The following is a 25260-nucleotide window of genomic DNA, read 5'->3' on the forward strand; positions in this document are numbered from 1 at the left end:
TCAATGAGCCCTTCCTAATAAAAAATAAATAAAGTGCACTATATATAGGGAATAGGGTCTCATAGGACCCCTCCGTAGACTACGGCTGAGACCCCTTCGTAGACTACGGCTGAGACCCCTTCGTAGACTGGGGCTGAGATTTGAAATTATTTGTTAACATTGTCTGTTTGAGAGAGCATAGAGTCTGAGGCAAGACCCCTCCGTAGACTACGGCTGAGATCCCTCCGTAGACTAAGGCTGAGATCCCTGTGGCTGAGACCCCTCTGTTGACTACGGCTGACACCCCTCCGTAGACTACGGCTGAGATCCCTGCGGCTGAGACCCCTCTGTTGACTACGGCTGACACCCCTCCGTAGACTACGGCTGAGATCCCTACGACTGAGAGCTCTCCGTAGACTACGGCTGAGACCCCTCTGTTGACTACGACTGAGACCTCTCTGTTGACTACGGCTGAGACCCCTTCGTAGACTACGGCTGAGATCCCTACGACTGAGACCTCTCCGTAGACTACGGCTGAGACCCCTCTGTTGACTACGACTGAGACCCCTCCGTAGACTACGGCTGAGATCCCTACGACTGAGACCTCTCCGTAGACTACGGCTGAGACCCCTTCGTAGACTACGGCTGAGATCCCTTTGTTGACTACGGCTGAGACCCCTCTGTTGACTACGACTGAGACCTCTCCGTAGACTATGGCTGAGACCCCTCTGTTGACTACGGCTGAGACCCCTTCGTAGACTACGGCTGAGACCCCTTCGTAGACTACGGCTGAGATCCTTCGTAGACTACGGCTGAGACCCCTCTGTTGACTACGACTGAGACCTCTCCGTAGACTACGGCTGAGATCCCTACGACTGAGACCTCTCCGTAGACTACGGCTGAGATCCCTACGACTGAGACCTCTCCGTAGACTACGGCTGAGACCCCTTCGTAGACTACGGCTGAGACCCCTTCGTAGACTACGGCTGAGACCCCTCTGTTGACTACGGCTGAGACCCCTTCGTAGACTACGGCTGAGACCCCTTCGTAGACTACGGCTGAGACCCCTTCATAGACTACGGCTGAGATCCTTCGTAGACTACGGTTGAGACCCCTCTGTTGACTACGACTGAGACCTCTCCGTAGACTACGGCTGAGACCCCTTCGTAGACTACAGCTGAGACCTCTCCGTAGACTACGGCTGAGACCTCTCCGTAGACTACGGCTGAGACCTCTACGGCTGAGACCCCTTCGTAGACTACGGCTGAGACCCCTTCGTAGACTACGGCTGAGACCCCTTCGTAGACTGGGGCTGAGATTTGAAATGATTTGTTAACATTGTCTGTTTGAGAGAGCATAGAGTATGAGGCAAGAACAGGCATTTATCCACAATCATTATCAACATTCTAATTAAAATATACTGTATCTGGGACAAAACAGTTTTGATTTACATTTGGTTGAGTTGTCAACTAACGTGAATTCAACGTGAAATCAACCAAATCACCATGTCATTGGATTTAGGTTTGCAAATTCAATTAGTTTCCCACGTTGATTCAACGTCATCACATTTATTTTGGGGGTTGAAATGACGTGGAAATAATGTTGATTCAATCAGTGAGTTAACACTTGTCCTGCTTTCTCCAGCTCTCTTGGCAGCCCTGTAACTCAAACTCTGCCCAAATTTAAGTACTACTACTTCTTGACTCGCTCAATACAGAAGTGGTCGGATGACGCGGATCACTTTGAGACTCTGAGATGTATGACATTCTCTGTTGTACTGTGACTCCATCACTCTGAGATGTATGACATTCTCTGTTGTACTGTGACTCCATCACTCTGCGATGTATGACATTCTCTGTTGTACTGTGACACCATCACTCTGAGATGTATGACATTCTCTGTTGTACTGTGACTCCATCACTCTGAGATGTATGACATTCTCTGTTGTACTGTGACTCCATCACTCTGAGATGTATAACATTCTCTGTTGTACTGTGACTCCATCACTCTGAGATGTATAACATTCTCTGTTGTACTGTGACTCCATCACTCTGAGATGTATAACATTCTCTGTTGTACTGTGACTCCATCACTCTGAGATGTATGACATTCTCTGTTGTACTGTGACTCCATCACTCTGAGATGTATGACATTATATGTTGTACTGTGACTCCATCACTCTGAGATGTATGACATTCTCTGTTGTACTGTGACTCCATCACTCTGAGATGTATGACATTCTCTGTTGTACTGTGACTCCATCACTCTGAGATGTATGACATTCTCTGTTGTACTGTGACTCCATCACTCTGAGATGTATGACATTCTCTGTTGTACTGTGACTCCATCACTCTGAGATGTATGACATTATCTGTTGTACTGTGACTCCATCACTCTGAGATGTATGACATTCTCTGTTGTACTGTGACTCCATCACTCTGCGATGTATGACATTCTCTGTTGTACTGTGACACCATCACTCTGAGATGTATGACATTCTCTGTTGTACTGTGACTCCATCACTCTGAGATGTATGACATTCTCTGTTGTACTGTGACTCCATCACTCTGAGATGTATAACATTCTCTGTTGTACTGTGACTCCATCACTCTGAGATGTATAACATTCTCTGTTGTACTGTGACTCCATCACTCTGAGATGTATAACATTCTCTGTACTGTGACTCCATCACTCTGAGATGTATGCCATTCTCTGTTGTACTGTGACTCCATCACTCTGAGATGTATGACATTATATGTTGTACTGTGACTCCATCACTCTGAGATGTATGACATTCTCTGTTGTACTGTGACTCCATCACTCTGAAATGTATGACATTCTCTGTTGTACTGTGACTCCATCACTCTGAGATGTATGACATTCTCTGTTGTACTGTGACTCCATCACTCTGAGATGTATGACATTATCTGTTGTACTGTGACTCCATCACTCTGAGATGTATAACATTCTCTGTTGTACTGTGACTCCATCACTCTGAGATGTATGACATTATCTGTTGTACTGTGACTCCATCACTCTGAGATGTATGACATTCTCTGTTGTACTGTGACTCCATCACTCTGAGATGTATGACATTCTCTGTTGGACTGTGACTCCATCACTCTGAGATGTATGACATTCTCTGTTGTACTGTGACTCCATCACTCTGAGATGTATGACATTCTCTGTTGTACTGTGACTCCATCACTCTGAGATGTATAACATTCTCTGTACTGTGACTCCATCACTCTGAGATGTATAACATTCTCTGTACTGTGACTCCATCACTCTGAGATGTATAACATTCTCTGTACTGTGACTCCATCACTCTGAGATGTATGACATTCTCTGTTGTACTGTGACTCCATCACTCTGAAATGTATGACATTCCCTGTTGTACTGTGACTCCATCACTCTGAGATGTATGACATTCTCTGTTGTACTGTGACTCCATCACTCTGAGATGTATAACATTCTCTGTTGTACTGTGAATCCATCACTCTGAGATGTATAACATTCTCTGTTGTACTGTGACTCCATCCCTCTGAGATGTATAACATTCTCTGTTGTACTGTGACTCCATCACTCTGAAATGTATGACATTCTCTGTTGTACTGTGACTCCATCACTCTGAGATGTATGACATTCTCTGTTGTACTGTGACTCCATCACTCTGAGATGTATGACATTATCTGTTGTACTGTGACTCCATCACTCTGAGATGTATGACATTCTCTGTTGTACTGTGACTCCATCACTCTGAAATGTATGACATTCCCTGTTGTACTGTGACTCCATCACTCTGAGATGTATGACATTCTCTGTTGTACTGTGACTCCATCACTCTGAGATGTATAACATTCTCTGTTGTACTGTGAATCCATCACTCTGAGATGTATAACATTCTCTGTTGTACTGTGACTCCATCCCTCTGAGATGTATAACATTCTCTGTTGTACTGTGACTCCATCACTCTGAAATGTATGACATTATCTGTTGTACTGTGACTCCATCACTCTGAGATGTATGACATTCTCTGTTGTACTGTGACTCCATCACTCTGAGATGTATGACATTCTCTGTTGTACTGTGACTCCATCACTCTGAGATGTATGACATTATCTGTTGTACTGTGACTCCATCACTCTGAGATGTATGACATTATCTGTTGTACTGTGACTCCATCACTCTGAGATGTATGACATTCTCTGTTGTACTGTGACTCCATCACTCTGAGATGTATGACATTATCTGTTGTACTGTGACTCCATCACTCTGAGATGTATGACATTATCTGTTGTACTGTGACTCCATCACTCTGAGATGTATGACATTCTCTGTTGTACTGTGACTCCATCACTCTGCAATGTATGACATTCTCTGTTGTACTGTGACTCCATCACTCTGAGATGTATGACATTCTCTGTACTGTGACTCCATCACTCTGAGATGTATAACATTCTCTGTTGTACTGTGACTCCATCACTCTGAGATGTATGACATTCTCTGTTGTACTGTGACTCCATCACTCTGAGATGTATGACATTCTCTGTTGTACTGTGACTCCATCACTCTGAGATGTATAACATTCTCTGTTGTACTGTGACACCATCACTCTGAGATGTATAACATTCTCTGTACTGTGACTCCATCACTCTGAGATGTATGACATTCTCTGTTGTACTGTGACTCCATCACTCTGAGATGTATGACATTATCTGTTGTACTGTGACTCCATCACTCTGAGATGTATGACATTCTCTGTTGTACTGTGACTCCATCACTCTGAGATGTATGACATTCTCTGTTGTACTGTGACTCCATCACTCTGAGATGTATGACATTCTCTGTTGTACTGTGACTCCATCACTCTGAGATGTATGACATTCTCTGTTGTACTGTGACTCCATCACTCTGAGATGTATGACATTATCTGTTGTACTGTGACTCCATCACTCTGAGATGTATAACATTCTCTGTACTGTGACTCCATCACTCTGAGATGTATGACATTCTCTGTTGTACTGTGACTCCATCACTCTGAGATGTATGACATTCTCTGTTGTACTGTGACTCCATCACTCTGAGATGTATAACATTCTCTGTTGTACTGTGACTCCATCACTCTGAGATGTATAACATTCTCTGTTGTACTGTGACTCCATCACTCTGAGATGTATGACATTCTCTGTTGTACTGTGACTCCATCTCTCTGAGATGTATGATATTATCTGTTGTACTGTGACTCCATCACTCTGAGATGTATGACATTCTCTGTTGTACTGTGACTCCATCACTCTGCAATGTATGACATTCTCTGTTGTACTGTGACTCCATCACTCTGAGATGTATGACATTCTCTGTTGTACTGTGACTCCATCACTCTGAGATGTATGACATTCTCTGTACTGTGACTCCATCACTCTGAGATGTATAACATTCTCTGTTGTACTGTGTCTCCATCACTCTGAGATGTATGACATTCTCTGTTGTACTGTGACTCCATCACTCTGAGATGTATGACATTCTCTGTTGTACTGTGACTCCATCACTCTGAGATGTATAACATTCTCTGTTGTACTGTGACACCATCACTCTGAGATGTATAACATTCTCTGTACTGTGACTCCATCACTCTGAGATGTATGACATTCTCTGTTGTACTGTGACTCCATCACTCTGAGATGTATGACATTATCTGTTGTACTGTGACTCCATCACTCTGAGATGTATGACATTCTCTGTTGTACTGTGACTCCATCACTCTGAGATGTATGACATTCTCTGTTGTACTGTGACTCCATCACTCTGAGATGTATGACATTCTCTGTTGGACTGTGACTCCATCACTCTGAGATGTATGACATTCTCTGTTGTACTGTGACTCCATCACTCTGAGATGTATGACATTCTCTGTTGTACTGTGACTCCATCACTCTGAGATGTATAACATTCTCTGTACTGTGACTCCATCACTCTGAGATGTATAACATTCTCTGTACTGTGACTCCATCACTCTGAGATGTATAACATTCTCTGTACTGTGACTCCATCACTCTGAGATGTATGACATTCTCTGTTGTACTGTGACTCCATCACTCTGAAATGTATGACATTCCCTGTTGTACTGTGACTCCATCACTCTGAGATGTATGACATTCTCTGTTGTACTGTGACTCCATCACTCTGAGATGTATAACATTCTCTGTTGTACTGTGAATCCATCACTCTGAGATGTATAACATTCTCTGTTGTACTGTGACTCCATCCCTCTGAGATGTATAACATTCTCTGTTGTACTGTGACTCCATCACTCTGAAATGTATGACATTCTCTGTTGTACTGTGACTCCATCACTCTGAGATGTATGACATTCTCTGTTGTACTGTGACTCCATCACTCTGAGATGTATGACATTATCTGTTGTACTGTGACTCCATCACTCTGAGATGTATGACATTCTCTGTTGTACTGTGACTCCATCACTCTGAAATGTATGACATTCCCTGTTGTACTGTGACTCCATCACTCTGAGATGTATGACATTCTCTGTTGTACTGTGACTCCATCACTCTGAGATGTATAACATTCTCTGTTGTACTGTGAATCCATCACTCTGAGATGTATAACATTCTCTGTTGTACTGTGACTCCATCCCTCTGAGATGTATAACATTCTCTGTTGTACTGTGACTCCATCACTCTGAAATGTATGACATTATCTGTTGTACTGTGACTCCATCACTCTGAGATGTATGACATTCTCTGTTGTACTGTGACTCCATCACTCTGAGATGTATGACATTCTCTGTTGTACTGTGACTCCATCACTCTGAGATGTATGACATTATCTGTTGTACTGTGACTCCATCACTCTGAGATGTATGACATTATCTGTTGTACTGTGACTCCATCACTCTGAGATGTATGACATTCTCTGTTGTACTGTGACTCCATCACTCTGAGATGTATGACATTATCTGTTGTACTGTGACTCCATCACTCTGAGATGTATGACATTATCTGTTGTACTGTGACTCCATCACTCTGAGATGTATGACATTCTCTGTTGTACTGTGACTCCATCACTCTGCAATGTATGACATTCTCTGTTGTACTGTGACTCCATCACTCTGAGATGTATGACATTCTCTGTACTGTGACTCCATCACTCTGAGATGTATAACATTCTCTGTTGTACTGTGACTCCATCACTCTGAGATGTATGACATTCTCTGTTGTACTGTGACTCCATCACTCTGAGATGTATGACATTCTCTGTTGTACTGTGACTCCATCACTCTGAGATGTATAACATTCTCTGTTGTACTGTGACACCATCACTCTGAGATGTATAACATTCTCTGTACTGTGACTCCATCACTCTGAGATGTATGACATTCTCTGTTGTACTGTGACTCCATCACTCTGAGATGTATGACATTCTCTGTTGTACTGTGACTCCATCTCTCTGAGATGTATGATATTATCTGTTGTACTGTGACTCCATCACTCTGAGATGTATGACATTCTCTGTTGTACTGTGACTCCATCACTCTGCAATGTATGACATTCTCTGTTGTACTGTGACTCCATCACTCTGAGATGTATGACATTCTCTGTTGTACTGTGACTCCATCACTCTGAGATGTATGACATTCTCTGTACTGTGACTCCATCACTCTGAGATGTATAACATTCTCTGTTGTACTGTGTCATCACATCACTCTGAGATGTATGACATTCTCTGTTGTACTGTGACTCCATCACTCTGAGATGTATGACATTCTCTGTTGTACTGTGACTCCATCACTCTGAGATGTATAACATTCTCTGTTGTACTGTGACACCATCACTCTGAGATGTATAACATTCTCTGTACTGTGACTCCATCACTCTGAGATGTATGACATTCTCTGTTGTACTGTGACTCCATCACTCTGAGATGTATGACATTATCTGTTGTACTGTGACTCCATCACTCTGAGATGTATGACATTCTCTGTTGTACTGTGACTCCATCACTCTGAGATGTATGACATTCTCTGTTGTACTGTGACTCCATCACTCTGAGATGTATGACATTCTCTGTTGGACTGTGACTCCATCACTCTGAGATGTATGACATTCTCTGTTGTACTGTGACTCCATCACTCTGAGATGTATGACATTCTCTGTTGTACTGTGACTCCATCACTCTGAGATGTATAACATTCTCTACTGTGTATTCTCTGTTGACTCCATCACTCTGAGATGTATAACATTCTCTGTACTGTGACTCCATCACTCTGAGATGTATAACATTCTCTGTACTGTGACTCCATCACTCTGAGATGTATGACATTCTCTGTTGTACTGTGACTCCATCACTCTGAAATGTATGACATTCCCTGTTGTACTGTGACTCCATCACTCTGAGATGTATGACATTCTCTGTTGTACTGTGACTCCATCACTCTGAGATGTATAACATTCTCTGTTGTACTGTGAATCCATCACTCTGAGATGTATAACATTCTCTGTTGTACTGTGACTCCATCCTCTGAGATGTATAACATTCTCTGTTGTACTGTGACTCCATCACTCTGAAATGTATGACATTCTCTGTTGTACTGTGACTCCATCACTCTGAGATGTATGACATTCTCTGTTGTACTGTGACTCCATCACTCTGAGATGTATGACATTATCTGTTGTACTGTGACTCCATCACTCTGAGATGTATGACATTCTCTGTTGTACTGTGACTCCATCACTCTGAAATGTATGACATTCCCTGTTGTACTGTGACTCCATCACTCTGAGATGTATGACATTCTCTGTTGTACTGTGACTCCATCACTCTGAGATGTATAACATTCTCTGTTGTACTGTGAATCCATCACTCTGAGATGTATAACATTCTCTGTTGTACTGTGACTCCATCCCTCTGAGATGTATAACATTCTCTGTTGTACTGTGACTCCATCACTCTGAAATGTATGACATTATCTGTTGTACTGTGACTCCATCACTCTGAGATGTATGACATTCTCTGTTGTACTGTGACTCCATCACTCTGAGATGTATGACATTCTCTGTTGTACTGTGACTCCATCACTCTGAGATGTATGACATTATCTGTTGTACTGTGACTCCATCACTCTGAGATGTATGACATTATCTGTTGTACTGTGACTCCATCACTCTGAGATGTATGACATTCTCTGTTGTACTGTGACTCCATCACTCTGAGATGTATGACATTATCTGTTGTACTGTGACTCCATCACTCTGAGATGTATGACATGACATTATCTGTTGTACTGTGACTCCATCACTCTGAGATGTATGACATTCTCTGTTGTACTGTGACTCCATCACTCTGCAATGTATGACATTCTCTGTTGTACTGTGACTCCATCACTCTGAGATGTATGACATTCTCTGTACTGTGACTCCATCACTCTGAGATGTATAACATTCTCTGTTGTACTGTGACTCCATCACTCTGAGATGTATGACATTCTCTGTTGTACTGTGACTCCATCACTCTGAGATGTATGACATTCTCTGTTGTACTGTGACTCCATCACTCTGAGATGTATAACATTCTCTGTTGTACTGTGACACCATCACTCTGAGATGTATAACATTCTCTGTACTGTGACTCCATCACTCTGAGATGTATGACATTCTCTGTTGTACTGTGACTCCATCACTCTGAGATGTATGACATTATCTGTTGTACTGTGACTCCATCACTCTGAGATGTATGACATTCTCTGTTGTACTGTGACTCCATCACTCTGAGATGTATGACATTCTCTGTTGTACTGTGACTCCATCACTCTGAGATGTATGACATTCTCTGTTGTACTGTGACTCCATCACTCTGAGATGTATGACATTCTCTGTTGTACTGTGACTCCATCACTCTGAGATGTATGACATTCTCTGTTGTACTGTGACTCCATCACTCTGAGATGTATGACATTCTCTGTACTGTGACTCCATCACTCTGAGATGTATAACATTCTCTGTTGTACTGTGACTCCATCACTCTGAGATGTATGACATTCTCTGTTGTACTGTGACTCCATCACTCTGAGATGTATGACATTCTCTGTTGTACTGTGACTCCATCACTCTGAGATGTATGACATTCTCTGTTGTACTGTGACTCCATCACTCTGAGATGTATGACATTCTCTGTTGTACTGTGACTCCATCACTCTGAGATGTATGACATTCTCTGTACTGTGACTCCATCACTCTGAGATGTATAACATTCTCTGTTGTACTGTGACTCCATCACTCTGAGATGTATGACATTCTCTGTTGTACTGTGACTCCATCACTCTGAGATGTATGACATTCTCTGTTGTACTGTGACTCCATCACTCTGAGATGTATGACATTCTCTGTTGTACTGTGACTCCATCACTCTGAGATGTATGACATTCTCTGTTGTACTGTGACTCCATCACTCTGAGATGTATGACATTCTCTGTTGTACTGTGACTCCATCACTCTGAGATGTATGACATTCTCTGTTGTACTGTGACTCCATCACTCTGAGATGTATGACATTATCTGTTGTACTGTGACTCCATCACTCTGAGATGTATAACATTCTCTGTACTGTGACTCCATCACTCTGAGATGTATGACATTCTCTGTTGTACTGTGACTCCATCACTCTGAGATGTATGACATTCTCTGTTGTACTGTGACTCCATCACTCTGAGATGTATAACATTCTCTGTTGTACTGTGACTCCATCACTCTGAGATGTATAACATTCTCTGTTGTACTGTGACTCCATCACTCTGAGATGTATGACATTCTCTGTTGTACTGTGACTCCATCTCTCTGAGATGTATGATATTATCTGTTGTACTGTGACTCCATCACTCTGAGATGTATGACATTCTCTGTTGTACTGTGACTCCATCACTCTGAGATGTATAACATTCTCTGTTGTACTGTGACTCCATCACTCTGAGATGTATAACATTCTCTGTACTGTGACTCCATCACTCTGAGATGTATGACATTCTCTGTTGTACTGTGACTCCATCACTCTGAGATGTATGACATTCTCTGTTGTACTGTGACTCCATCACTCTGAGATGTATAACATTCTCTGTTGTACTGTGACTCCATCACTCTGAGATGTATAACATTCTCTGTACTGTGACTCCATCACTCTGAGATGTATAACATTCTCTGTTGTACTGTGACTCCATCACTCTGAGATGTATGACATTCTCTGTTGTACTGTGACTCCATCACTCTGAGATGTATGACATTCTCTGTTGTACTGTGACTCCATCACTCTGAGATGTATGACATTCTCTGTTGTACTGTGACTCCATCACTCTGAGATGTATAACATTCTCTGTTGTACTGTGACACCATCACTCTGAGATGTATAACATTCTCTGTACTGTGACTCCATCACTCTGAGATGTATGACATTCTCTGTTGTACTGTGACTCCATCACTCTGAGATGTATGACATTATCTGTTGTACTGTGACTCCATCACTCTGAGATGTATGACATTCTCTGTTGTACTGTGACTCCATCACTCTGAGATGTATGACATTCTCTGTTGTACTGTGACTCCATCACTCTGAGATGTATGACATTCTCTGTTGTACTGTGACTCCATCACTCTGAGATGTATGACATTCTCTGTTGTACTGTGACTCCATCACTCTGAGATGTATGACATTATCTGTTGTACTGTGACTCCATCACTCTGAGATGTATAACATTCTCTGTACTGTGACTCCATCACTCTGAGATGTATGACATTCTCTGTTGTACTGTGACTCCATCACTCTGAGATGTATGACATTCTCTGTTGTACTGTGACTCCATCACTCTGAGATGTATAACATTCTCTGTTGTACTGTGACTCCATCACTCTGAGATGTATAACATTCTCTGTTGTACTGTGACTCCATCACTCTGAGATGTATGACATTCTCTGTTGTACTGTGACTCCATCTCTCTGAGATGTATGATATTATCTGTTGTACTGTGACTCCATCACTCTGAGATGTATGACATTCTCTGTTGTACTGTGACTCCATCACTCTGCAATGTATGACATTCTCTGTTGTACTGTGACTCCATCACTCTGAGATGTATGACATTCTCTGTACTGTGACTCCATCACTCTGAGATGTATAACATTCTCTGTTGTACTGTGACTCCATCACTCTGAGATGTATGACATTCTCTGTTGTACTGTGACTCCATCACTCTGAGATGTATGACATTCTCTGTTGTACTGTGACTCCATCACTCTGAGATGTATGACATTCTCTGTTGTACTGTGACTCCATCACTCTGAGATGTATGACATTCTCTGTTGTACTGTGACTCCATCACTCTGAGATGTATGACATTCTCTGTTGTACTGTGACTCCATCACTCTGAGATGTATGACATTCTCTGTTGTACTGTGACTCCATCACTCTGAGATGTATGACATTATCTGTTGTACTGTGACTCCATCACTCTGAGATGTATAACATTCTCTGTACTGTGACTCCATCACTCTGAGATGTATGACATTCTCTGTTGTACTGTGACTCCATCACTCTGAGATGTATGACATTCTCTGTTGTACTGTGACTCCATCACTCTGAGATGTATAACATTCTCTGTTGTACTGTGACTCCATCACTCTGAGATGTATAACATTCTCTGTTGTACTGTGACTCCATCACTCTGAGATGTATGTATGACATTCTCTGTTGTACTGTGACTCCATCTCTCTGAGATGTATGATATTATCTGTTGTACTGTGACTCCATCACTCTGAGATGTATGACATTCTCTGTTGTACTGTGACTCCATCACTCTGAGATGTATAACATTCTCTGTTGTACTGTGACTCCATCACTCTGAGATGTATAACATTCTCTGTACTGTGACTCCATCACTCTGAGATGTATGACATTCTCTGTTGTACTGTGACTCCATCACTCTGAGATGTATGACATTCTCTGTTGTACTGTGACTCCATCACTCTGAGATGTATAACATTCTCTGTTGTACTGTGACTCCATCACTCTGAGATGTATAACATTCTCTGTACTGTGACTCCATCACTCTGAGATGTATAACATTCTCTGTTGTACTGTGACTCCATCACTCTGAGATGTATGACATTCTCTGTTGTACTGTGACTCCATCACTCTGAGATGTATGGCATTATCTGTTGTACTGTGACTCCATCACTCTGAGATGTGTGACATTCTCTGTTGTACTGTGACACCATCACTCTGAGATGTATGACATTATCTGTTGTACTGTGACTCCATCACTCTGAGATGTGTGACATTCTCTGTTGTACTGTGACTCCATCACTCTGAGATGTATGACATTCTCTGTTGTACTGTGACTCCATCACTCTGAGATGTATGACATTCTCTGTTGTACTGTGACTCCATCACTCTGAGATGCATGACATTCTCTGTTGTACTACTCTCTCTACCATATCTCTCTCTCTCTACCATCTCTCTCTCTCTCTCTCTCTCTCTCTACCATCTCTCTCTCTCTCTCTCTCTACCATCTCTCTCTCTCTCTCTCTCTCTCTCTCACCATCTCTCTCTCTCTCTCTACCATCTATCTCTCTACCATCTCTCTCTCTCTCTCTCTCTCTCTCTCTCTCTCTCTACCATCTCTCTCTACCATCTCTCTCTCTCTATACCATCTATCTCTCTACCATCTCTCTCTCTCTCTCTCTCTCTCTCTCTTTCTCTACCATCTCTCTCTCTCTTTCTCTCTCTCTCTCTCTTTCTCTACCATCTCTATCTCTACCCCTCCCTCTCTACCCCCCCTATATTTGTTTTGTACACTGCTGCTACTCGCTGTTTATTATCTATGCACAGTCACTTGACCCCTACCTACATGTACAAATGACCTCAACTAACCTGTATCCCCGCACACTGACTCGGTACTCCCTGTATATAGCCTCATTATTGGTATGTTATTTTGTTACTTTTTATTATTTTTTACTTCATTTATTTGGTAAATATATATACATATTTTTTTCTTGAACTGCACTGTTGGTTAAGTAAGCATTTCACTGTAAGGTCTACACTTGTACTCTGCGCATGTGACAAAAAGGTTTGATTTGATTTGATTCTACATCTGCGTACTCTCCAGTCCACCGGTCTTAGACCATGTTGAATTGACAGGGGAGCAACAGACAGACGCTGTCAGGCAAGCCGCCACAGTTAGACGCACTGTACTGTTACACCAGTTAGCAGGGTGAAGTTAGCTACACTTGATCCCCATTGGATTTTCAACTTCATATTCCTCCAGGTACATGGCAGCTTGGCAGCAGGGCACGGAGAAGAGCAGACCCTGTGCTGTTCAGTGCAACCACTAGGCAGAGGACAATCCTGCACAGGGACTGCCTAGAGGGGAACGAGCTGCATTCATTGGTGGGCTGTGGAGCTTGACAGGTCCAGTGGGCTGCAGGACAGAAGTGAAGGACAGAGGGAGAGAGGAGGCTGATTGGGACTGATTCCTTATACACTGGTAAAATAATTGCCTGCAGAGCAATACCTCAACTCCTTTACTTTTTTCAAGCTGTGCAAGGTGGGAGGGGAGAAGAGGGTGGAGGGGGAAGGAGGGAGTGTGGGAGGAAGGAGAGAGGAGCAAAGGCAGAGAAGGGGGATTCATATATTTTCATCAGGTCATATATTTAAAATGCACCTTCACTTCTCACATGGCAGAGAACCAATTTATCTCAGAAGCACATTTCCGCACCGGTGCCAAAGCGATGCCAATTGTGGACGCAGAGCCAAACACTATTACACTTGGCACATTTTTGGACAATGTGCTCCTGATAGCACGGGAATGAGATGCCCTTGCTACACAAAAGGTCAAATAGGGGTGCTTATATTTGTCCTGTTTCACTACATGTACAAGTGGGTAACCTGTACCAGTTTTTAATTTTAATTTTACCTTTATTTTACTAGGCAAGTCAGTTAAGAACAAATTCTTATTTTCAATGACGGCCTAGGAACAGTGGGTTAACTGCCTGTTCAGGGGCAGAACGACAGATTTGTACCTTGTCAGCTCGGGGATTCGAACTTGCAACCTTTCGGTTACAAGTCCAACACTCTAACCACTAGGCTACCCTGCCGCCCCAGTGTCAGATGTGAAACGGGAATTCGTTTTTTGCATATCCCAACTCCCCCGGAGGAACTCTCAGAGAGTGGGATCAGGCATTCTTGACGGAGACTCCGGAGCAATTAGGGTTATGAATATATATTTTTTATTTTAATTTAAATTTTAACAAGGAAGACATATTGAGACCTAGGTCGCTTTTCCAAATGCCCCCTGTATAATACAATATAAATATACACATTATATATACAGTTGAAGTCGGAAGTTTACATACACTTACGTTGGAGTCATTAAAACTATCTTTTCAACCACTCTACCACCTGTGTTTGGTGGGATATTATTTGTGTTTAGTTGCCTGTGTGCATGTCATGAATTCACGTTTCGTTGGTTCTTTATTGTTTTGTTTGTTTCACGGAGATTAAAAATATGTGGCTACCTAAATATTATCCCCAATCAGAGGCAACGATAAACAGCTGCCTCTAATTGGGCACCATATTAGCACCAACATAGAAATAGACATACTAGAACACCCTCTAGTCATGCCCTGACCTACTACACCATAAGAACCAAGGGCTCTCTATGGTCAGGGCGTGACATTGGTTAAGGTGTATGTAAGCTTCCGACTTCAACTGTATATAGGCACACACATTAAAATACAGAACACAGTGATGGTAAGCACAAATAAAACATCACAAATCACCCAGAAAAATAGTTACATTCCTCCACAAATAAGTCCCCAATCAATACTTTTAATAGGCCAAACAGCACCAGAACATCAAGATTACATGTATTTTTGATCCAGCAATACAGCGCTAAAGTGGTTGTAGTAGAAGTGGTTTACATTAAAAATACATTTCTCCGATAAAAATTTGCAAAGCTGTACACCAAAGATTCAAGAATCTTAGCTACACAAGGAAGTCTAGAAATGAGGTAATAATGATTAAGATCGCTACTATCCCCGCCCTTATGGAGAGGAATACTTCCTGATCATAATGTTACATAAGAAATGTGGGTTATTGAGCCAACAATGATGGGCGCTGCACACTTAAGTAGTCCAATTGGTCGGCCCCTGTGGATTTTCTTGTTGTCTATTGCTAGCAAAGCATCCAGGACCTATTTTTCTGTAAATAGCCTTTAAAAAAAATGCGTTTGACTATCATTTCTCTTATTATTCATCAAGTTTCCCCTATCAGCATCCATCCCAATATCATTGTGAATAGGCTAAGAAGTTCTTTCAACGAGATAATGGTGATTAAATGCAATGATGGTATTTTTCTTTCCAAAATGAGGCCAGTGTCTTGTTTAATTTGATGTGGCAGAGAAGAGGAAGTAGAATCCTTCAGTGATTTGACAGTTTTCCAGAATTTAGCGGATTCCCATTACAATTCGAAAGAGCGATAACATAATAATCAGATTTAGCCTTTTTGATTTTTTTACACAATGATTCCTCAGTTGCTTAAAAGCTTGCCAGTCCAGGCTAAGCCTGTGTTCCTGGCCTTGGCCCAAGCATCATCTCTTCTAGAATTTCTGATAAACCCTTCATTTTTTTTTACGGGAGAATGTTTATCCACAATAGTAATAAAGACATCTACAAAGAGGCTCAAAGCTAAATCAGGTTCAGCAGAAATACAACCAAAGTCACTAAAATAAAGATCATGTAAAAAAGCCTGTTGACTGAAGTCTTTAATGTTCTTCTTTGTGATGTGACACGAAGCTTAGATTTGTGTATTCTCACATCTCTAACACAAACGACTGGGCAATGGTCACTAATGTCTTGGGCAAATACGCCAGTTGAAACCTATTTCTCTGGTGTATTCGTTAACACAAATAAGATCAATCAGAGTTAACTTCGAAGGCTCTTTAGGGTTGGGCCGTGTAGGCTTAGTCACCAGCTGGGTTAGATTTAGATCATTACACATGTCTTTTAGATTGTCTGAAGCCTACATTCCCAAATCATAATTTAGGTCACCCAGGATAATAAAGTTCTGATTTGGTAAAAGACACCAACTCGTCGAGTACACAAAGTTTAGCCGGGGAAGAACTATAGACCCTTATAATATTTATGGATACATTTTCCCCAGACAAAGGCTTAAAGATAGTAGTAAAACCATTTTTTTTGTAAAGAGACAGAAAAATGATTCTGTATAGAAATTGCCACTCCACCACCTCTACCCTGTCTGTCAGAGCTGAACAGAATGTCCCCAGAGATCAGAGTTTCAGTCAATTCCAGCATAGCCCAGATCTTGATGTAATCCAGTTAAGGAAGTAAGCTCCTAATGTTCAGATGCAGCAAACCAAATCCTTTATGATTTTTGAAGTCACATGGAAACTCCAACTCAAACAAGCTACGTTCAATAGACGGTTGCAGGGCCTTTCTGATGGTTGATATTTATATAGTTGGTATGGCTAAAAGATTGTATAGCACTGCACCATTTGGTCTATCCCTATTAGTACTAGAAGGAGTAGAAATGTGAATTACTTTTCCCCCGTTAGCATCATAGGGCCTGAGGCCGCAGCCAATGTCAATAGGAACTCTCAGAGTAACCAATGATGGGATGTTATAAACTGACTTATATACATGGGCTTTGGTTGCTATCGTGCAACATCCCAAGCCCTCTACGTGATTTGAAAACCGAGGGAGTATTCAAGTTTATGGAATTTACATTTGAACTAAAAGCACTGGGTGAGCAGCCCACAGTGGGCTTTTCTTTTGAGCTTTACAACAGCAGATCTAAGAGGAGTTCAAAAGAATGGGAACAAGATTACAAGATTACAAGTACTTTGCTCAAGGGCAGATCAACAGCTTTTTCACCTTGTCGGTACCTCCTCTAGCTAAGCTCCAATTGAATAACGAAAGAGGTCTGATGGGGAAAGGGGCCCGGTCTGGAACAATCCACTTGTCTGGTTGAAGAAGACGTCTTGCCGGGTCTGGATTCTAATGGAATCTGTGCAGGTGTGAATCGCCGCCACACATTAACGCCTGAGGTGTCTCCTGCCGACTGACCCTTAACCCTAACACCTGAGGTGTCGCCTGCCGACTGACCCTTAACCCTAACACCTGAGGTGTCGCCTGCCAACTGACCCTTGACTCTTGGGTCCCTCAGCCCGGACTGACTCTCTAAAAGCAATCTCGGGAAAGGTGTGAAATCACTCCTAGAGGAAAGGGAAAGAGAGAGCATGTCATGAAGAGAGATAGGGGACAGGGATAGGGAAATATAACGGAAGATCTATACTGAGATAGAAAAAGGAAGGACATTGAGAGAGAAAGAGAGAAAGCAGAGAGCACCTACAATGTGAGAATTCTCCAATTCCAGCATTCTGTCATCACAATGTTAATTTGTAGAGAGCATGGGGATTTTGAATGGGGCATTGACTTGAATGATACACTGCTTAGATACACTGCTTAGGTGAGCAAATGTGATTCACTCTCAATGATCTGTGAGTGTGTGTGTATGTGTGTATGTGTGTATGTGTGTGTGTGTGTTTAACTGTACTTGTGGGGAACAGAAGCCCCCACAAGAATAGTAAATAAACAAAAAAATGGACCAACTGGGGCCATTTTGTTAGTTCCCACAAGGTCAAATGCTATTTCTAGGGGGTTTAGGGTTAAGGTTAGAATTAGTGTTAGGGTTAGAATTAGGTTTAGGAACTAGGGTTAGGTTTAGGGTTAGGTAAAATAGGTTTTTGAATGGGACTGAATACAAGACTGTGTGTGTGTGTGTGTGTGTGTGTGTGTGTGTGTGTGTGTGTGTGTGTGTGTGTGTGTGTGTGTGTGTGTGTGTGTGAGCGCATCAATGCACGTAAATGTGAATTCTTGTGAGTGTATGCTGCCAATGTGCAGTGGCACATTAAGGAGGCTAATGTCACCCTTTCAGTGTTGCTAACCGGATGCTGTAAGCGCTTTGTGCTCCCGGTCCATTAGTCTTCTAAAAGCTGCCATGTCCTCCCTCTGTGGGTGGGTAAACTGCACATTTCATAATAAACAGGCCACTTCACTTCAAAGGGCCCTTTTGTGGACCCTGAAACTATAGCCAAACTCTTTCTCTTTAAAACAATATTTACCACCTGAGCCTATTCGGATGACTGTTCAGATTATGTTGTTCCATTCATCACCACTGGCTGAGTTTCCTGCCATTTACAAATGAAGTGTGTGCAAAACATGCATGTGTGCATGTGTGCATGTGTGTGTCCGTAAGTACATAAGTCCGTAAGTACATGGAGTAGCCAGCCAGGGAGTTACGGGCTGTGGTGGGGGGGGAATGCCCAAAGGGATAATATTTTTGAAATATGAGCTCTATTGGAATAGTGAAAATGTATGAATTTAGTATATTAGTTGTTTTGGATATCGTAGAGGCCTTTTTTAAAAACATTAAACCTGTCTTCTCTTGAGAATGAAGTCATATTTAAAGTTTTACTGCAAGATATGAATTGCCACAATGATGTTTGTTCTTCAAATTATGTATTTTATTGTGTCTGCTGTTTTGGACACTTAGGGTAAGGAAACCAATGTGAAATTTTGTAATTTGGGTGAACTATCCCTTTAACAGTTTGTCAATCAATCACTGTGGGTGGGATTGTCAAGGGAGGGAGCAGGATGTTTGTGAGTCACAGAGTAGGTAGGGTTTCAGATATGTCAAGCAATCACTGTGGGTGGGATTGTCAAGGGAGGGAGCAGGATGTTTGTGAGTCACAGAGTAGGTAGGGTTTCAGATATGTCAAGCAATCACTGTGGGTGGGTCTTTGAGGGAAGGCGGTAGATTAGTGATCTCGTCAGAAAAACAAAAACATACTCTTTCAATTTAATTTATTGTGGCAAAAACTTAAGAAAAAATGTTTTTTTCTGTCTAGTAAACACGGATTTGCTGTTGAGAAACAATGTAGAATTGTAGGAAAAAGGCTTTAAAAATAGACCTACAGGTATGATTGAAGAATGTAGCAGGTGTTTAACATGGGTTTTGCTATACAGAAAGCAGCATTTGACGACTCCATTGTCAACACTTTAATCAAATCAGTAGGCCTATATCAATAGGTCTCATGACATTAGCTTTTATAACCAATCTGTTTTCATGTGTCATATTTTGGACCAGAATGAGGCTCTCTCTCCACTACCTATTGTTCCAGCAGTGAGGATTCAACATATTCATCGAATGTTTTCATAATTCATCTGCAGATAATTGACAAAAAGCAATAGTAGCCTACCAGTATATGCGAATTAAGGAGCCAAATGAACGGGTCTCTCACAGATGCGATTCGGTTCACCTAAACGGTAGGTTCAAAAAGAGCCGTTTGCTTGAGAACAACCCATCACTAGACTCCACTTAGGTTAAAAAAGAGCCGTTTGTTTGTGAATCAAACCATCACTAGGCTCCACTTAGGTTCAAAAAGAGCCGTTTGTTTGCAAATAAACCCATCACTAGGCTCCACTTAGGTTAAAAAGAGCCGTTTGTTTGCGAATCAACCCATCACTAGGCTCCAATTAGGTTCAAAATAGCTGTTTGTTTGCGAATCAACCCATCACTAGGCTCCAATTAGGTTCAAAATAGCTGTTTGTTTGCGAATCAACCCATCACTAGGCTCCACTTTAGCAGTCACTACATTGGCTTCAAATCCTAGGAGAATACAAACAAGATCTTTGGTTAACTTGTAGCGATGCGATACCATGAACAAATAAATATGTTGTATGATGTATGCAACAGCAAAGGGACATACAGTATATATATAGGTGATTGACTTTATTCAGTCAGTTCGACACCAGAAAGAGGGGGACAATAGTGCCAAGTCAACACTTGCTGTTCACAGTATATAGCCTATGTAGAGTCTCCGTGGTAGGCCTGTGAAACACACACACAAAATAAAATAAATGAATGTGCCACAAAACAATAATTAAGTGGATTTCAACTCCTCGTTACCACTTACATGACATGGGACGTGTCAATTCACTCACAGGACACGATGAAGAAGCGTCATGCTCTCCCTCCTCCGTGAAAATAAATTAGACTGCAGGCAACCAAAGCGCACAAAAATAACACAGGTTCCCGAGATGCGGCACAGACAGCAGACTGACAAACCAGCAACTTCCCCGCCATGGCTGGCTTTGTGATTGACAGGCATCTGTCCCATCAACAGATCTCTAGAAGATGCATATTGTTCATTCTAGCGGGAGAAGGCTATGCAGAATTTTCTGTCTAGTGATTTTTTAAACTTTTAAATGTAAAGAAGACGAGTTAATGAATTAAGTGGAAAAAGTAGCCGACTGACAATGAGTCTCTTATAGGCTATTGTCACAGATGGCCGGTGCTTATTGGAAACACTGGGTGTGTGTTATGTAATGTGATTTGGTCCAAAATAACTTAAATAATTTACAAACATCCTGTCAGTGGAGATGAGCTTGGATATAAATCGAAATAAAAAGTTCATATTAAATAATGATGAGACAATAAATATTTGTTTATGTCTTAGAATTGGATGATCCCGTTTCATCGTGTTCACAAAAAGCATCCTATCATTATCATATTATCTGTCATGCTTATCATAGTAGGGTATAAAGCAGGTGGTGTTTAGTAATGCATTTGGATGACACATTTCCTGAACCCAAAAGTTGACATAACAACTCCATTCAGAATGTGTAGGTAAATGCATACATCCAAGAGATACAGTCAACACCAAGACCCAATGTGTCAGCTATAACATCCAATTCACCGAAAACCCACACAATTCCTTTCATTTTTATGCCGTGGCCTGGAGACTGTTAAATAGAAATAAACAGGGGATTCAAGAAACCTGGCGTTTCTATAGAAATGAAGAGCGGGCCACGGCAGTAAGATAAAGGTCAAGTAATGGCATCCGCCACTTGGATATGATGAGGTGACATTACGAGGCTATAAACAAAATCAAAAAGGAGAAACAGAAGAAGTTGCAAGAAGCCCCGAAATTTAAGCGGCATCGGGGTTTGTGGCAGAGGCAAAAAGGCAGCACAAAAGCCCAGCGCTGCCGCCTTGTTCTGTCAATCTGGTGGGGCCTGATAAGCCAGAGCATTCACAGGCTCATTCACAGGCTTATCTGGGGCTTCAATTCTGGTAAGCCACCTGGATCAGTGTCAAGGCCAGTGCAGATAGTGTGCGACCATTCCTCCCCCAGAGACCCACCAAGGCTGGGATTCCTCCCCCAGAGACCCACCACAAGGCTGGGATTCCTCCCCCAGAGACCCACCACAAGGTTGGGTTTCCTCCCCCAGAGACCCACCGCAAGGCTGGGAATCCTCCCCCAGAGACCCACCACAAGGTTGGGTTTCCTCCCCCAGAGAGGCACCGCAAGGCCGGGATTCCTCTCCCAGAGACCCACCACAAGGCTGGGATTCCTCCCCCAAAGACCCACCGCAAGGCTGGGATTCCTCCCCCAGAGACCCACCGCAAGGCCGGGATTCCTCCCCAGAGACCGACCACAAGGCCGGGATTCCTCCCCAGAGACCGACCACAAGGCCGGGATTCCTCCCCAGAGACCCACCACAAGGCCGGGATTCCTCCCCAGAGACCGACCACAAGGCCGGATTCCTCCCCAGAGACCCACCACAAGGCCGGGATTCCTCCCCAGAGACCCACCACAAGGCCGGGATTCCTCCCCAGAGACCCACCACAAGGCCGGGATTCCTCCCCAGAGACCGACCACAAGGCCGGGATTCATCCCCCAGAGACCGACCACAAGGCCGGGATTCCTCCCCCAGAGACCGACCACAAGGCTGGGATTCCTCCCCCAGAGACCCACCACAAGGCCGGGATTCCTCCCCAGAGACCGACCACAAGGCCGGGATTCCTCCCCAGAGACCGACCACAAGGCCGGGATTCCTCCCACAGAGACCGACCACAAGGCCGGGATTCCTCCCCCAGAGACCCACCACAAGGCCGGGATTCCTCCCCCAGAGACCGACCACAAGGCTGGGATTCCTCCCCCAGAGACCGACCACAAGGCTGGGATTCCCCCCAGAGACCGACCACAAGGCCGGGATTCCTCCCCCTGAGACCGACCACAAGGCTGAGATTCCTCCCCCAGAGACCCAACACAAGGCCGGGATTCCTCCCCCAGAGACCCACCACAAGGCCGGGATTCCTCCCCCAGAGACCCACCACAAGGCCGGGATTCCTCCCCCAGAGACCCACCACAAGGCCGGGATTCCTCCCCCAGAGACCCACCACAAGGCCGGGATTTCTCCCCCAGAGACCGACCACAAGGCCAGGACCTGCTTGGTAAATAAGAAAAAGTGCACTGATCTTACGCATATTTATTTTCCTGTTCTCTGGGCAGCCAATAAGTAAACGGACATTGGATGGATTTAGATGGCCAGGACGCTGGTAGCAGAGATAGAGGGAGACAATAGCGCCAAGTATGTAATAAGTATGAAAATGTATGTTCTCAATAATTGTAAGTCACTCTGGATAAGATCGTCTGCTAAATGACTAAAATGTCAATGTAAATAACGAACATGCAAATGCTTCATAAGCACTGTATAAACGCATTGTATCGTACAGCACAGAAACAAGTAGAAGAAAATTCTACTATCCACACACCAATCTTCTCAGTATCCCTTATGAGACCTAGTGTGAAAGAACAACCCCTCACTTCTTTTGACTGAAGTCTGTGAGAGAGAGACTCAAAGGAGGCCCTCGGTGAACTAATGTTGGGCTCTTTGAAAGACCTGGGTTGTATCCAAAATGGCACCCTTATTTCCTACAAAACAGCAGGCCCGGGTCAAAAGTAGTGCACGAAACAGGGAAAAGGGTGTCATTTAGGACGTAGACCTGGCTGGTCTCAGTGGAGGTAGAGGAGGGAGGTTTTGTTGGTTGAGAATAGAGCTTTGTCTCTGCGTTTGGGGCTGCTGTGTCCTGGTGGAGTGTCTTCCTTTGTCTGCCTTTGATTGCTCTTATGAATTATGGATATTGCCTTTCTCACACAATGAGTGTGTGTGTGTGTGTGTGTGTGTGTGTGTGTGTGTGTGTGTGTGGAGCCGTGCCAGGGACTGTAGGGCGCAGTGACAGTGATCGACTCCTGCTATAGTCTGCTTTACCCTTCTTAAACACACACACACACACACACACACACACACACACACACACACACACACACACACACACACACACACACACACACACACACACACACACACACACACACACACACACACACAGTGGCTGATACCTATAGCTCTACTCTTCTCCCATCCTTTGCTTAAGCAAGAACCAGAGGTCGAGATGAGTACACACACACACACACACTTCCCTTCTCTCCGCTTCCCTGTCTCTCCAACGACAACCACAGGTTTCATCCTGCCGCCTCCCATGTGAAAGTTAACACCGTTACGTAACACTCTTCACACGTTAAAAATTGGCAACTGTGCACCACGTGAATAAAACACATCTCTATTTCATTGTTTTTCATTTGAGAATTCTACCCACCTCCACCCCAACACACGTCCGAGGTAAACATTCACTGACTATCTAAAAAGCAGCACTCTCCAAGTACAACTATTCTAAATACTCTAGATCAGCCATAATGGTTACATCATAGCCATCTCCTAGTCAGAGAGTATGGGTCCAGGGGAAGAGTTCTGTTCCATAGTGGAGTGGAGTGGCGTGTCGGCGTAACCTTTAACACTCTGATTCAAGGCGGAATTCCCGGGAAAAGGAAGATGCATATGGACAAATGGGGAAGAGTGGGTGCTTGTAATATGTACCGTCTCATATCTGCCGGAACGTGGCCTAATCATAACTCATAGTGACAGGCTACATCCTGCAGGGTAACTCTTAGTGACAGGCTACATCCTGCAGGGTAACTCTTAGTGACAGGCTACATCCAGCAGGGTAACTCTTAGTGACAGGCTACATCCAGCAGGGTAACTCTTAGTGACAGGCTACATCCAACAGGGTAACTCATAGTGACAGGCTACATCCAGCAGGGTAACACTTAGTGACAGGCTACATCCTGCAGGGTAACTCTTAGTGACAGGCTACATCCAGCAGGGTAACTCTTAGTGACAGGCTACATTCAGCAGGGTAACTCTTAGTGACAGGCTACATCCAACAGGGTAACTCATAGTGACAGGCTACATCCAGCAGGGTAACACTTAGTGACAGGCTACATCCAACAGG

Source organism: Oncorhynchus nerka, linkage group LG2 (genome assembly GCF_034236695.1).
Source record: "Oncorhynchus nerka isolate Pitt River linkage group LG2, Oner_Uvic_2.0, whole genome shotgun sequence".
NCBI classification, from domain to species: Eukaryota; Metazoa; Chordata; class Actinopteri; order Salmoniformes; family Salmonidae; genus Oncorhynchus; species Oncorhynchus nerka.